The following is a 17,775-nucleotide window of genomic DNA, read 5'->3' on the forward strand; positions in this document are numbered from 1 at the left end:
AGATCATCAAGACATTCTGACCAAGTTTCATAAAGATTGGGTCAAAAATGTGGTCTCTAGAGTGTTCACTAGGCAAATGTTGACGGACGACGGACGACTGACGACGGACGCCAACGGACGCCAGACAATTACCGGTCACAATAGCTCACCATGAGCACTTTGTGCTCTGGTGAGCTAAAAATTAAATCAAAAATTCCCCCAAAAATAAATTTGAAAAAAAAATCCTATTTAATTCTATGTAAAACCAGGGGGCCCCAAGACAAGGTCAATTAAGACCCAAGGGGCATGATTTGAAAAAAAACTTGGTAAAGGGCATCTACATAATGTTACATGGCAAATATCTAAGCTAGGCCATTACAGTTGTAAAGAATATGTAATTTATGCTTATTCAAGGTAATAAATTCTTACTCAGTAGAACAGTACACAGCAGTTTTCTCCCTTGTTCAATATGCATTATTACAGTTTAGCTAGTTTATTTTCTATTTCGTACTCTAGCAGCCTCTTTTAGATGCCAAGTGCCCCCATTTGAACAAATGTGGGAGAGCACCATATCGAGGGCTGAACGCAACAGTGGTCTAACTTGATTTTTTTTCAAAAATTACTTTTTGTCATTTTTGGGTCTAATTCTATAATATACACCACTAAAATACATATTACAAATAGATTATGAAATTTAAGGGATTTTAGGGCCAGTTGGCATTTTGCACTAACTGAAACACTGATATTTTTTAATGTAACAGAGAGCTAACTTGAGTTAGCTCTACGTTGCATTAAACTTTAATTGTGTGACAAAGTATAACACTGTTCTATCTTGAGTTAGCACAGTGTTGCCTTTTGGTCTTTCCAATATTAATCAATATTAACATGTACAGTGTTCTAAGAATAAGTGATATCATCCTTGTTTACACTTGATGACATCATAAATAGAGAATATTAGGTTACTGTCTGATAAATTTAAATTTATTAGTCGAGTTGAAGAAAATATATTAGGCGAGGCTCTGCCAGAATAATTATGTGAAGTTCTTTTCACATAACCACCTAACACAAGCATTGTCCTGTCGAAATGTACAAAACATCGCACATGGAAGTCAAGCCTGATTACATCTGCACCATTTTGTTAAACATGGGTTGTCACTCGAGCACCAGCAGATTATTATCTTCAGTACTTCGGATGGTGTCAAAGCTACAGTGGGTGCTACTGATATAGGAACCAGTATCTTCATTATCTCTTTCCTACATCAACCATATTCACATGGGTCTATATTTGGTGTGTATGCATGAAGAGCATGATTCTAGTACATGCCTGTAAATGTGCATGTTTTATGTTTTAAACAAATGCTTCTTTTGTCGGAGCCAATGAAGCCAGTACTGGCAGGGTTTTGTTGGACTTGCCAACTTTGGCTGCCCATAGAATTTGTCGCGCTACAGACATGCTGTTTGAAGTTGGTTTGCCATAAGAGGCTGATACAAACCTTTTTGATTCAATTATTATAATGTCATTGATGTCAGTTGTTATTGATCGCGGCCGATGCCATCATATTGAATAGGTCAAGTATTTGCACGCTGGGGAAAATATTTCATGATGGACCTGTCAATTCTTTACTTATGGGTGAAACAGGTCTCATAAGCGTAAATACGACTAGCTTCTACTGATTATAAAAACATACCGTACGATTTGTTGTGAATTAACTGTTGTTGTACTTTTAGTAGTTCAACCGCCACCCTTGTTTAAGAGCAACATTTAAAAAACACGTTTTTTTCATCGTCAAGTAATAAGTAAGTAGACTCGCCCAGTTTAATCAATCTAGACGCATAATCGAACTATACGAGCGTCTATTTCACCCGATTTACATTCGGAACATTTTCACGCGTTTCGGGCTTTATCGTATGTTTAACATGGGATTTTTGAGCCGTCCAAACATGTTGGAAATGTTTGTCTCATTGTTTATTCTTTTTAATAAAACTGTTACTGCTTTCATTGTTTACCACTTTTTTTTCCACCCTTGCCCGAAAAAACAGTAATGAGTTTGTACACTGTTCAGACAACTGTGCTCTGTTGAAATTTAACCAAACACAAGTTTACCTGCATAAACAGAAAGCATGATATGTCGCCATGCGCGGATCAAGAGAGGGTGGGTACCGGGGGTCCGGACCCCCGCTGGAAAATCTTTAAAAAAGGAAAGAAGGCAAGAAGGAAAGAAAATGTTTTTCGAAAAAGGCAACATTAGGACTGCATGTAAAGTATATGCGGCTGCTGCTACATACGACCCCGACATAATTCATATTATTTATCTAAAAGAAACTAAGAATTTTACCTTCAAGAAAGCTTGATTTTATCATTTTCCCAAATTTAACAAGTTAGTCCATAAAACTGTCACAGAATGCAAAAAATGAAGTGCTAAATTTCAAAATGTCCAGTCGGGGGGGGGGGGGGGGGCAGGGGATCAGCCCCCCTCTGGGAAAATTGGCTGTGTCCGTGCATGGTCACTATACCTGTCCAGTACTGGACATTACGGTAAACGCTTCTTTCCTGCACAAATGACAATTTTGCAACTTCTGTCCGGTTTGTACAAATTCCTGGCCGCGATAAACCATTTGACTTGTATCACCCATGGATTTTAAGAGATAACCAGCTTGCACCATCTTGATCACCTTTGATTTGTCTATGCCATAGTAGCCTGCCACAGTGTCACACCACAGGCACGGGTCCAGTTTTTTTTTTTTTTTTTTGTTTTTTTTTTTTTGTTTAATATAAAAAAATCCCTTTTTTCACACAATTAACCTTTCATATGTTAGTCAAATGAAAAAAAAAATCGATGACAAAAAATCCGGTCACAGTATCATATACATTGAAAAGTTGAACTAAGCGAGCGTAACGCTAGGGGAAGCTACTCGGCAAACTTGTAGAACATTTCAAAATCGGAGTTTATACACTTGCAGCCGCTACCTGCATGATTGATCTTCGAAACATTTAAAGCCTTCCATAAATACTAAACTGACCCCCATAAATTGCTTTGAAAAACACAGTACAAGTCTCTACGAACGAAATATTTCAGTTATCCCCGGTGATTTCATTCCGGATAGCAGACGTGTTCCTGGTTTTTATCACTTCGTTTGGCAGCTGAAATTGCCGGGGATATTTGAAATATTTCACTCCTAGGGACTTGTACTGTGTATTTCAAAGCAATTTATGGGGTCACTTTAGTATTTATGGAAGGCTTTAAATGTTTCGAAGGTGCAATCATGCAGGTAGCAGCTGCAAGTGTATAAACTCCGGTTTTGTTTTTAGTTACACATTCTGAAATCGGACAGACATGTGACTGATTTTTACATTATCTTTTTAATGTAATAGATACATAAGTATTCCCTATAAAAATATAATATCTTTTAAATCGCTATTATGTGGTGTTAGAAATACCTATACGTTTGATTATGAGATATCCTGTGAGAGAAAGAGTTGTTATTGACATACAACAGACACAGCACAGAAACATTATGGAATTGTGTGAGATTTACTAGCATTCCATGCTGACTCTAGGTGTGACACTGTGGCAGGCTACTACGGCATTGGCAATTCAAAGGTGATCAAGATGTTGCAAGCTGGTTATCCCATACAATCCTTGGGTGATATCACAGCTGACATCAATAACATTATAATAACTGAATCAAAAAGGTTTGTCAGCTGACATCAATAACATTATAATAACTGAATCAAAAAGGTTTGTATCAGCCTGTTATAACCAGCAAACTTCAAACGACATGTCTGTAACATGACAAATTCTGTGGGCAGCCAAAGTTGGCAAGTCCAGCAAAACTCTGCCAGTACTGGCTTCATTGGCACCGACAAAAGAGGCATTTGTTGAAAACATAAAACATTTACAGGTCTGTACATGGAAGCATGCTCTTCACATCAAATATGGACCCATGTGAATATTGTTGGCGTAGGAATGAGGTAATGAAGACACTGGTTCCTGTATCAGTAGCACCCACTGAAGCTTTGACACCACCGGAAGTACTGAAGATAATAAAATGCTGGTGCCCTAGTGACAACCCGTGTTTAACACAATGGTGCAGCTGTAATCAGGCTCGACTTCCATGTACGATGTTTTGTACATGTCAACAGGACAATGCTGATCAATGCAACAATAAACAAAGAACGTGCGTTAGGCAGTTAAGTGAAAAGAACTTCACATGATCATCCTGGCATTTTCATTTCAATGCGCATTTTAACATACCTTTATGAATACAAACACGCTTTTTGATTTTACATTTCATATTACTTAATAATAGCAGCCATATTGTACATAATCCATACCATATTCTTTGTAAAATAAGCAAATATAATTTAAAACTTGTGTTTAAAATGTTCTTGATGATTGACTTTATATATACTAACAGACCAATGATATAAGACCAATATTCAGCATTGTTTCCAATTTCTTTAAAGTGTGGCGGCCATCTTGGAAGCCGTTTTGGATCAGCTAAATAATCAAATGAATAAAGTTATTATTACATTTAAATAATTATTACATATTGCAACACTAATATCAACAAATTTGATTACCATACTTGATTTGTTAATACAACACGCCAAAAGGGCGATTGTGGCGGCCATTTTAGCCGCCATTTTGAATTCCAGCTGTCCTAGATGGCATCTTTGATTGACTTAATCAATAAATAAAGATATATACATCTGTCTGAAACATTTAAAGTAAAATCAATCCGCAAATAACAATTTGTAAGTTATTTCTTGCACTACTGATACATTTTTTTTTCTGATTTTGGCGGCCATCTTGGACGCCATCTTGAATTTCTCAAAATGCTCAATGATGCCAGCTGGGCATCATTCAGATTCTTCAATAACAACATATTTCCTAACAGAATACCATTAAACATTTACTATACAATCCAATGCCGGGTCTAAAACAATTATCACATTTATTTACCAGACTATTAGGTAAGAATTGCATTTCAATTCACTTAATATATCACAGGCCCATAGGAACAGAGGCACAATTAACTTAAACAAAGTTTCAATGGCATCAGGACTTGAATCTGCAACATTGGATAACTTAAGACACAGTATTATAAACAAGAAGTCAGTATTATTAGGATACAAACCATAAACATTTTCAATTTTCTGTCATGTTTTCAAATTAAGATTTTCATGTATCTGGGTCTTCAGCCTTATGCATACTTTTGATGGCTTAATGCTTGTTATACAAATTTCATATTCATGTTTGTGTTTATTAAATAAATTTTATGTCTGTATAAAGGCTAGAGGCTGAGAAAAGGGACCTCACCACAATTTTTTAAACTTTCGTTAAACTGTTATTATGGCAAGATGTTTCAAGAATATTTTCATAAATTTTCACACCATGTGCGGGCTTACCTGGGTCTACACTAGTTGCAAAGCCCTTCCATTCAGCAGGGTACGGGTTAAAACACTATAGTCTCACCATCATCTGGTTGAATGCTTTAATTAGTTGCTAATCAAGCAAAGCAGCTTCTTGACCCTTACCATGCTGAAAAAAGTGTCCTTCAAAATGCGACCAGTGTATGTTTTCTGGCTGACCAAGATTAGCCTGCTTGCAACTGTGCCGACTAATCAGGGTCTACACTGTTCGTTGCTTGGATGGACCGTTAACCTTTTCCTACTGATTGGACAGTGAAAAGTGTAGACCCCAATCAGCCGGATGATCTGGGTCTACACAGGTGGCAAAGGACTAATAAAAGTCAGTTCCAGCAGGTTAAGGGTTAAAACATATCCATACATGGTAACCTTCATTAAAGCAAGGGTTATCAGAGAACAGCTGTTGCCATGGCAACAGTATTTATATTTTTAAAAATACCTACAAGTTACACAAAAAATTAAGAAGACAACATGTTTCTCATCAGATATATACATGTTTAATGAGAATATTTACACATTTTTTCATTACGTTTCTAAATTTTCACTTAATTTAAGTACTAATTCTCTGCCATAAAGTCCCTTTTCTCCGCTGACATTCCATATGCTCTTTAATTGTAATATGAAGTTTCATCATGTATTTCCTAAGAGCAAAAGCCTTAGAGTATGGTAAAAGATTTTTAAATTTCATCAAATTACTGGTTTTTACCAGCTATTAAAATGAAATTATAAATGTCCACCAGGATGTTTACTTTTAACCAGAAATCAGTTGAAGTTTCTTTAATTTGTAAAACTTGTCATTTCTGTTTATACAAATAGATTTGATTCCAGTTATTAGTTCTTCATTGTCATTTTTCCACAAATAGCACGGTTTACCTTTTGCCTTTTACTTTACTATAAGTGATTTCCTTAATGCAACATTGGTCTAACTCAAGTTACACCAGTTTTGCTATAACTCAGCTATAAAAATCTGACGATTTATAATTGGAAAACAGATCTAACTCACAACCTTTTAAAATTCTTTTTTACTATTTGTCCATTACATATAAAACATTATCTGTGTATAATTATCATTTTTATCACACAATATATTAAAAAAATATTTGCAAAAACATCAAATTTGTTAAAGTGAGGGAGTTTTTTGAGCTTCATGTAAAATTTAAAAAAACTGAGTTAGAGCAGTGTTGCGTTCAGCCCTCGATATAATCATGCTACAGACCAAGTTTGATGAAGATCAATCAAGTGGTTTATGAGAAGAAGTTGTTTAAAGGTATTTCTATTTTTAGCTCAAGTGGTCCATAAAAGTGGCCAAGTGCCCCCTTTTGAACAAACTTGGGAGAGGACAATATAATGATGCTACAGAGCAGCTTTGATGAAGATCCATCAAGCGGTTCATGGAAGAACTTGTTTAAAGGTTTTTCTATTTTCATCTCTAGCAGCCCCAAAAAGGGGTCAATTGCCACCCCCTCCCCCCACCCCCCCTCCTCCCATTTGAGCAAACATGATAGAGGACCTCGCCATGGTGCTACAAACCAAATTTGGTGTTATTCTGATCAGTAGTTTCTGAGGAGAAGATGTTTAAGTGAAAATGTGGACGATGGATGACTGAAGCCAGACCATCCACCTATATTAACAGCTCACCCTGAACCTTTGGTTCAGGTGAGCTAAAAAGGGGACATAATTTTTCAACATACAAGTCAGATATAAAGGACTTGATGCTATGAGTTTTATAACCAAAAGAAACGTGTTTAGTTTCAATTCAATATTTGCATTAGTTTTTGAGACAGTAACTTGTATGCAAAACTTTAACTAGAATTTTCCAAGTCCAAAAGGGGGCATAATTTGGCCAAAATGAAAGTCAAAGTTATGGGACTTGATGCTATTGCCTAGTTTTATAACCCTGAAGACACATGTGAAGTTTCAATTCAATATTTTGCATTAGTTTCGGAGATAGTAACTTCCACGCAAAAATTAACACAGGATTTTCTAAGTCCAAAAAGGGGGCATAATGTGGCCAGAATACATGTCAGAGTTATGGGACCTGACCAAGTGAGGTTGGTAACTGACCTAAAAAGAGAGAAACTAAGTTGCAAAGTCATATGCCTTTAAATGATAGCTGTATGTACTTGTGTACATGCATGCAAAACTTAACCAAAAGGGGCAAAATTTGGCCAAAATGCACGTCAGCGTTATGGGACTTGATGCTTTTTTATAACCCCGAAGACACATTGTAAAGTTCAATTCAATATCTGCATCAGGTTTGGAGATAGTAACATGCATGCAAAACTTCTAGTCCAAAAATGGGCATAATTTGGCCATAAAAGCTATATGTCTTTAAATGATAGCCATATGTACTTGCATGCAAAACTTGAACCAAGGTGTGAAGCTGATGCAAGTGTGAGTAGAATAGCTCAGACTATTCTTCTAAAGTTGAGATAAAACATCTCGGGAAACAAACAAAAAGATAAAATGCTATATAATATGTCCTTTTGGAAGTGAAGCCTGCTATGAAGTTTTTTGCTGAATTCCAGCCAATGGTTACTGACAACAAGAACACTGCCTGCGAGTGTGATCACTCGTCTGTAAGTGCTGGACAGTATGTAAGAAAAGAGTTATAGTTCTGATTATCTATTTACAGAAAAGGGCATAATTCTAACAAAATGCAGGTTAGAGTTATGGTTCTGGGTCTACCTACTAATCTAATGATGACAAAAAGATATGCAAAGTTGTTGCTCTTATAGTTTTTGGGAAGTAGTAGACCTAAAAAAAAATTTAAGCAAGAAACTAAACTTTTTAAGTACAAAAAGGGCCATAATTCGGATAAAATACACAATTCAGAGTTATGGTTCTTGGCCTACATAGTCACCTAATGATGAATGACAAGTGTGCAAAGTTTCAAAGCCATAACTTTTATAGTTTTTGAGAAAAGATGAACCTAAACAAAAATTTTAATCAATGCCGACATCAAGTGATAACCTTGTTTTTTCTCTCAACGAGAGGATCATGATGACTCTGAATCGCTCACCTGGGTAATATGAACCACGTTTAAAATGGCACACTGAGGCTAAAATATTAGAAAGTAGGTCACATTCATGGTCACTGAAAGTCAGTTTTAAGACCGGTGTGCAAAATTGTACATGTCATCTAAATTTAAAGGCTGTATCTTAAAAAATACAAGAAAGTAGGTCAGTAGGTCAAGGTCACAGTCAAGTGACCCCTAATCACTTATGGTCATCAGGTAATTATCATTAAACAGTCTAGGAAATAAGATCTGATAATTTTTTAAGTATTTATTCCTATATAACTTATAACGGGGCCTCTTTTCACCCCGTGGGGGCATAATTTGAACACTCTTGTTAGAAATCCACTAGGCAATGCTACATACCAAATATATCAAAGGCCTCAGCTTTGAACTTTCAGACAAGATTTTTTCTCTCCCTATATGTCTAAGTTAAATTTGGGAACCCAAGGGCAGGGCCTCTTTTCACCCCTGGGGCTTAATTTGAACAATTTTGGTAGAGAACCACAAGGCAATGCAACATACAAAATATCAAAAACCTAGGCCTTGCAGTTTAAGGCAAGAAGATTTTTAAAGTTTTTTCCTATATGTCTATGTAAAACTCGAGACCGGGGCGGGGCCTCTTTTCATTCCAGGGTTATAATTTGGATAATTTTGGTAGAGGACCACAAGGCAATGCTATATACCAAATATCAAAGGCCTAGGTCTTGTGGTTTTAGACAAGAAGATTTTAGAAGTTTTTTCCTATATAAGTCTATGTATAACTTGTGACCTCCGGGGTGAGGCCTCTTTTCACCCCAGGGGCATAATTTGAAAAATCTTCATAGAGGACCATTAGATGATGTCACATGCCAAATATCAAGACTCTACGCCTTGCGTTTTCGGACAAGAAGATTTTTAAAGATTTTCCTTTGCCGTGGCAACCAGAATTCTTCATGGAATTAAATTCTTTGAAAAATTTTGAAAGGGAGCCACCCAAGGATCATTCCTTTGAAGTTTGGTGTAATTCTGCCCAGTGGTTTTCAAGAAGATTTTTTTAGAAATTGTTGACGGATGCACGACGCATGCCGCACGATGAACATTGAGCGGTCACAAAAGCTCACCATGAGACCGGCTACAAAATGGTGCTACAGTTTTCTTATGCTTAATAATTAAAATGACAGCTGGGTGGAGATATTGATATCGTTATAATTGTTCTTTCTAATAAAATATCGGACAAAATTGAATTTTATTCTTTGTTTTATTTTTAAAAGACTTCTTCACACATTTCCTGCCAGTTGGTTCCATAATGAAATGAATGAAAACTTCATTTCTAAACATATTCATTATATTATTCTTATTACATTGCAAGTGAAAGTAAAAGCTTAAAACTCTCACTGAAGAGCTAATACAAACAATGAGAAGATGTGGTTTGATTAAAAGATTAAAAAGACAGTCAGTGCTCTATAATGTAATTTGGTATTATATACATAATGATTCAATTAATTCTTTTTGTGCCCGGATATGATAAAGATCTTGACAGCATGTGGGACGGTCCTTCTTGATTGACATCAGGTTGGTTTTCTGATTACTGTGACCAATTTGCAAGTTTTTATTTAAAGCAGGATAATGTCTCTAGATGTATGCCTCTTTTGAAAGTACTTCCCAATTGTAATAAGGCAATTAAGCGAGTCTAGGCGATGTGTATGTAGAAGAAAAGTTACAGTGTATAAACTAGAGATGCTTTTGAGAAAAGCGCATGTCTCCCACAACTGCCCCTCTGAAAAATGTTAGTTTCTCTAGATGTTTTAGACGAGTGGATCCAATTAGATGGTCTGGATGAGTGGATCGAATCAGTAATTCAAGGGCCATAAATCAAAAGTGCCTGGGCCGATTTGGCTAGTTATCGAACTTGGGTAAGGTCTTATGGCCAAACACATTTTGTTCAAGTTTGGTGAAGATCGGATGAGAAATGTTCGACTTAGAGAGCGGACAAGAGTAAACAGACGGATTTTTTCGGTAATTCAAGGACCGTAACTCTAAAATGCCTGGACCGATTTAGTTAGTTATCGAACTTGGCCGAGGTCTCATGGTCAAACACATTTTGTTCAAGTTTGGTGAAGATCGGATGAGAACTGTTCGACTTAGAGTGCGGACAAGAGTAAAAAGGCCGATTTTTCAATAATTCAAGGGCCGTAACTCCAAAATGTCTAAACCGATTTGGCTAGTTATCGAACTTGGCCGAGGTCTCATAGTCAAACACATCTTGTTCAAGTTTGGTGAAGATCGGATGAGAAATGTTTGATTAAGAGTGCGGACATGAGTAAAAAGGCCAATTTTTCGATAATTCAAGGGCCGTAACTCCAAAATGCCTAAACCGATTTGGCTAGTTATCGAACTTGGCCGAGGTCTCATGGTCAAACACATTTTGTTTAAGTTTGGTGAAGATTGGATGAGAAATATTCGAATTAGAGTGCGGACAAGAGTAAAAAAGACCGATTTTAGGTAATTCAAAGGCCATAACTCCAAAATGCCTGGACCGATTTAGCTAGTTATCGAACTTGGCCGAGGTCTTATGGTCAAACACATTTTGTTCAAGTTTGGTGAAAATCGGATGAGAAATGTTCAACTTAGAGTGCGGACAAGCTTTGTGACAGACAGACACACACACACACACACAGACTGGAGTAAATCAATATGTCTCCCACACCACTGTGTGGTGGGAGACATAATGAGCCAACATGTGGTAAAAGCTATGTTTAGATGCATCTGCACTTAGAAAATTGAAACATACTAGTAGAATATCAAATTATCAACTTTAAGATTTCAAACAAGAGCGCCGCCAAGCGGGGCAATATACGCCCGAAGGCTTACATCATAGGATTGGAGCAAAATTTTAAGAACTTGACTGTTGTAGCCCCAAAGGACTGGAACAACAAAAGGAAAACTTCAAAAAACAAATCTAAGTCCACAAAAAAAAAAATCAAAGTCTACAAAAAAATCCTTATCAGGTATAGGTATATAAAAATACACCTTAAAATTAGAGGTACCATCCATGTTGTACCACAGAAAAGTGGTCTCGGTTTTTCCCTACGGCCAATAGTAAAAAAGTTTCAAAATAAGCTATTTATAGTAACATAAAAGGGAAGTAATTCAAAAAAAAAAATTATTGTAAGTACAAAAAAGAGATCTGCCAAATAAAAACAAGATCACTAAAATGCAGAGCAATATACACAAAGCAAAGTCATATATGACCTTTGACCCTTAAATGTGACCTTGACCTTGAAGCGAGTCATCCGGAACATGCGCTCTGCACATCGTCTTGGTGTGGTGAACATTTGTGTCAAGTTTCTTTGAAATCCTTCAAGGGGTTCAAGAGTTACAGAGCGGACACGAAACAAAGTGATATGACCTTTGACTCCTAAGTGTGACCTTGACCTTGAAGCGAGACATCCAAAACATGCGCTCTGCACATCGTCTCGGTGTGGTGAACATTTGTGTAAAGTTTCCTTGAAATCCTTCAAGGGGTTCAAGAGTTACAGAGCGGACACGAAATTGCTAACGGACAGACGGACGGACAGACAGACGGACACCAGCGTCATAACATAATACGTCCCTTCGGGCGTATAAAAAATGTGTATGTAAAACGATAAATCATGAAGTTTAAATCGCGTCTAGTTCCACCTCAGTTTTGATCATATAAACATGATAAACATGATAAACTACTTGAGACGTAGAGGCACGCATACGGTAAATTTGAGTCTGTGTAATAAAGTCGGGCTTGCAGTCGAGACTAGTATTCTGTAATCAGAAGCTTTTATCAAATTCTTGTCGGTCTGCACATCGTCTCTGTGTGGTGAACATTTGTGTAAAGTTTCCTTGAAATCCTTCAAGGGGTTCAAGAGTTACAGAGCGGACACGAAATTGCTAACGGACGGACGGACGGACGGACGGACACCAGCGTCATAACATAATATGTCCCTTCGGGCGTATAATAAAAAACTCAAGGCAAGCTTAAAGATATTTGGATTGGCAGGAAACACAGTTACATTGTTGTTAATTAAAATCATACCGCTTTTCAAACAGTATCATACAAGATCACATATAAGAGCTGTCCGTAAGACAGCGCGCTCGACTTTTCTCAGTGCTTGACTCTGAATTAGAGCTTTGCCAGTAAAAAAATTTCAAGTTAAAAAGGGACATAACTCTGTCAAAATTCAAATCAGGGTAATGGGGATTGTTTCTCCTGGTGCAGACTTTGATAGAAAATAACTATTCTAAGTTTCAAATCAAAAGCTTTAATAGTAACAGAGATATTTGACTTTATCAAAAATTTTAACAAAAACTTCCAAGTTAACAAGAGGACCATGATGGTCCTGAATCGCTCACCTCTTCCCACATGACCCAGTTTTGAGTATGACGTCGTTTTTTCTATTTTCTGACATAGTGACCTAGTTTTTGAGCTCATGTGACCCAGTTTTGAACTTGACCTAGATATCAAGATAAAAATTCTGACCAATTTTCATGAAGATCCATTGAAAAATATGGTCTCTAGAGAAGTCACAAGGTTTTTCTATTATTTGACCTATTGACCTAGTTTTCAAAGGTACATGACCCTGTTTTGAACTTTACCTAGATATCCTCAATGTGAACATTCTCACTATTTTTCATGAAGATCTCATGAAAAATATGGCCTCTAGAGAGGTCACAAGGTTTTTCTATTTTTATACCTACTGGCCTAGTTTTTGACCGCACGTGACCCAGTTTCGAAACTGATCTAGATATCATCAAGGTGAATATTCAGATCAATTTTCATGAAGATCCATTGAAAAATATGGCCTCTACAGAGGTCAAAAGATTTTTCTAATTTTAGACCTACTGACCTAGTTTTTGACCGCAGTTGACCCAGTTTCAAACTTGACCTAGATATCATCAAGACGAACATTCAGACTAACTTTCATACAGATCCCATGAAAAGTATGGCCTCTAGAGAGGTCACAAGGTTTTTTTATTATTTGACCTACTGACCTAGTTTTTAAGGCACGTGACCCAGTTTCAAACTTGACCTAGATATCATCAAGGTGAACATTCTGACCAATTTTCATGAAGATCCATTCAAGGGTATGGCCTCTAGAGAGGTCACAAGGTTTTTCTATTTCAAGACCTACTGACCTAGTTTTTGATCGCAGTTGACCCAGTTTCAAACTTGACCTATACATCATCAAGATAAACATTCAGACCAACTTTCATACAGATCCCATGAAAAATATGGCCTTTAGAGAGGTCACAACGTTTTTTCATTATTTGACCTACTGACCTACTTTTTGACGGCACTTGACCCACTTTCGAACTTGACCTAGATATCATCAAGATGAACATTCTGACCAATTTTTATGGAGATCCATTCACAAGTATGGCCTATAGAGAGGTCACAAGGTTTTTCTATTTCTAGACCTACTGACCTAGTTTTTGACCGCACATGACCCTGTTTCGAACTTGACCTAGATATCATCAAGATGAACATTCAGACCAACTTTCATACAGATCCCATGAAAAATATGGCCTTTAGAGAGGTCACAAGGTTTTTCTATTATTTGACCTACTGACCTAGTTTTTGAAGGCACGTGACCCACTTTCGAACTTGACCTAGATATCATCAAGATGAACATTCAGACCAACTTTCATACAGATCCCATGAAAAAAATGGCTTCTAGAGAGGTCACAAGGTTTTTCTATTATTTGACCTACTGACCTAGTTTTTGACAGCATGTGACCCACTTTCGAACTTGATCTAGATACCATCAAGGTGAACATTCTGACTAATTTTCATGAAGATCTCATGAAATATATGGCCTCTAGAGAGGTCACAAGGTTTTTCTATTTTTAGACCTACTGACCTAGTTTTTGACCGCACGTGACCCAGTTTCGAACTTGACCTAGAGGTCATCAAGATGAACATTCAGACCAACTTTCATACAGATCCCATGAAAAATATGGCCTTTAGAGAGGTCACAAGGTTTTTCTATTATTTCACCTACTGACCTAGTTTTTTAAGGCACGTGACCCAGTTTCGAACCTGACCTAGATATCATCAAGGTGAACGTTCTGACCAATTTTCATGAAGATCTTGTGAAATATATGGCCTCTAGAGAGGTCACAAGGTTTTTCTATTTTTAGACCTACTGACCTAGTTTTTGATGGCACGTGACCCAGTTTCGAACTTGACCTAGATGTCATCAAGATGAACATTCTGACCAATTTTCATGAAGATCTTGTGAAATATATGGCCTCTAGAGAGGTCACAAGGTTTTTCTATTTTTAGACCTACTGACCTAGTTTTTATCGGCACGTGACCCAGTTTCGAACTTGACCTAGATATCATCAAGGTGAACATTCTGACCAACTTTCATAAAGATCCCATGAAAAATGTGACCTCTAGAGTGGTCACAAGCAAAAGTTTACGGACTGACGCACGCACGCACGCACGCACGGACGACGGACACCGCGCGATCACAAAAGCTCACCTTGTCACTTTGTGACAGGTGAGCTAAAAAAGGACATAATTCTGTCAAAATTCAAATCAGAGTTATGGGGATTGTTTCTCCTGGTGTAGACTTTGATAGTAAATAACTATTTTAAGTTTCAAGTCAAAAGCTTTAATAGTAATGGAGATATTTGACTTTATCAAAAAATTCTAAGTTAAAAAGGGGCATAATTCAGTCAAAATTCAAACCACAGTTATGGGGATTGTAACAGAGATATTTGACTTTCAAAAACTTTAACCAACGGCGACGTCGACACCGGGGCAAGTGCAATAGCTCTACTTTTTCTTCGAAAAGTCGAGCTAAAAATGGAAACTGGTAAAGTTCTTTTGATCTGTTATATTTCAGAGTGTCGTTTAAAGTTTCCGTATGGCGCTATACATAGTCAGATAACTGCTTGCATTTAGATTGTCAACAACCTAGAATATTTTGCAATTATGCAAAATAAAACTTTCTTTCTTTTACATTTTCGCAAGACTGATACGAAGAATTGTCAAAATGTAGACTAACCACCAAGGCACAACAATATTTCACTTGCAACTGTAGAAATGTGAATAGTGAAGGGATCAGTTGAGAATAAACCAAGTGTCATAGTTCTTCCTTGCTGAATAAAATGGGCATATCCGTTGAAAAGCTACTAAATGCTGGTTATAATCCAATGTCTTTGCATTTACTGAAATATGATATTTCAACTTGATTTTACTTTTAATTCAGATTCCAATCACAGAGTTAAAATTAAATGCCAGAAACCAGAAACCTGGTTCCAAAAATCGAGGATAACTAGAATAATAGTAATTTACTGCAAAATCTGGTATAAACAAAACGGCAAAAAGTATTAAAAATGATAAAAAAAAATTTAGCATCTTTCCCTCGTAAAATCTTATTAGTATTTAAATTAGTCTAAAGAACAGTGGGACTAAAGTTTTGAATATCAACTACCTGTTTTGAAAAATAGCAGTGACTTGAATGTCAGAGCACTGTGTCGCTCTTATGTAATTTAGATCTAATATTTGTAACCAAATTAAAAGTTTACATTTAAGATTTCTTTTGTATTGACTTTCAAGGAACTCAGGAACAAGGACCTTTCTGTACGAATGGTAAATTATATTGTAAAGCAACATCCTATCGCTTCATTATCATTATCACTTAGTTCTGACCCAGCAGTCTGCGCCTCGTTTTGAAAATTCGGGATTTGGCAAGAAATCCTGAGAATGCTAAATTCACGAATGGGAAACTGGTCTATTGCAAGACTGACAGACACACAGACAAAGTGGTGACTATATGCTTCCCCTTCAGGGAGAATAATAAAATCTCACTTGGCTTTCAGCTCATGCAACCTCAGAACACCTACTGGTCAGGTAAAATAAAAAGTCCATACTTATTATACACCTGTACAAACAAACAAACAAACAGGAGTGATGGTCTAGTGATTAAGGTGTTTGCCACTACAGTAACCTGAAGGTCCTGTATTTGAGCCCTGCTTGTTGACAACCATGCCTTCTCGTATGTCATCGGTACTGGTTTTTCCAAACAAGAGGACCATGATGGTCCTGAATCGCTCACCTGTCCCAACATGACCCAGTTTTGAACTGAGTATGACGAGGGTTTTTTTTCTATTATTTGACATAGTGACCTAGTTTTTGAGCTCATGTGACCCAGTTTTGAACCTGACCTAGATATCATAAAGATGAACATTCAGACCAACCTTCATACAGATCTCATGAAAAATATGGCCTCCAGAGAGGTCACAAGGTTTTTTCATTATTTGACCTACTGACCTAGTTATTGAAGGCAGGTGACCCAGTTTCAAACTTGACCTAGATATCATCAAGGTGAACATTCTGACCAATTTTCATGAACATCCATTCAAAAGTATGGCCTCTAGACAGGTCACAAGGTTTTTCTATTTTCAGACCTAATGACCTAGTTTTTGACCGCAGCTGACCCAGTTTCAAACTTGACCTAGATATCATCAAGATGAACATTCAGACCAACTTTCATACAGATCCCATGAAAAATATGGCCTCTAGAGAGGTCACAAGGTTTTTCTATTATTTGACCTACTGACCTAGTTTTTGAAGGCACATGACCCAGTTTCGAACTTGACCTAGATATCATCAAGGTGAACATTCAGACCAATTTTCATGAAGATCTTGTGAAAAATATGGCCTCTAGAGAGGTCACAAGGTTTTTCTATATTTAGACCTACTGACCTAGTTTTTAACCACAGTTGACCCAGTTTCGAACTTGACCTAGTTATCATCAAGATGAACATTCAGACCAATCTTCATACAGATCCCATGAAAAATATGGCCTCTAGAGAGGTCACAAGGTTTTTTTATTATTTGACCTACTGACCTAGTTAGTGATGGCACGTGACCCAGTTTCGAACCTGACCTAGATATCATCAAGTTGAACATTCTGACCAATTTTCATGAAGATCCATTCAAAAGTATGACCTCTAGAGCGGTCACAAGGTTTTTCTATTTTTAGACCTAATGACCTAGTTTTTGACCGCAGCTGACCCAGTTTCGAACTTGACCTAGATATCATCAAGATGAACATTCTGACCAACTTTCATATAGATCCCATGAAAAATATGGCCTCTAGAGAGGTCACAAGGTTTTTCTATTATTTGACCTACTGACCTAGTTTTTGATGGCACGTGACCCAGTTTCGAACTTAACCTAGATATCATCAAGGTAAACATTCTGACCAATTTTCATGAAGATCTTGTGAAAAATATGGCCTCTAGAGAGGTCACCAGGTTTTTCTATTTTTAGACCTACTGACCTAGTTTTTGACCGCACGTGACCAAGTTTCGA

This window comes from Mercenaria mercenaria, chromosome 14, assembly GCF_021730395.1.
Source record: "Mercenaria mercenaria strain notata chromosome 14, MADL_Memer_1, whole genome shotgun sequence".
In the NCBI taxonomy this organism is placed as follows: Eukaryota; Metazoa; Mollusca; class Bivalvia; order Venerida; family Veneridae; genus Mercenaria; species Mercenaria mercenaria.